Here is a 246-nt window from a genome sequence, read left to right as displayed (position 1 = left end):
TCCAGGGAGCCCTCGGGGCTCCAAGAAGGCCGAGCGCCGCGCGGCCCCGCGGCGCTCTGGTCGACCCGCGCGCCGCCGGACCCCGTGGCTACGAGTCCGCGGGGCCTTCGGAGCCGACAGAGGGCCGGGAGCGCACCCAGAGCACCCAGAGCCCCGGGACCCGGCCCCGAGCGCCGCGGACATCTGGTCGACCCGCGCGCCCCGGTCCGGGGACCAAGTCCGAGCCGGACAGCTGGTCGACCAGGC

Source organism: Equus asinus, unplaced genomic scaffold (assembly GCF_041296235.1).
Source record: "Equus asinus isolate D_3611 breed Donkey unplaced genomic scaffold, EquAss-T2T_v2 contig_352, whole genome shotgun sequence".
In the NCBI taxonomy this organism is placed as follows: domain Eukaryota; kingdom Metazoa; phylum Chordata; class Mammalia; order Perissodactyla; family Equidae; genus Equus; species Equus asinus.
This window is presented reverse-complemented; position numbering follows the sequence as displayed.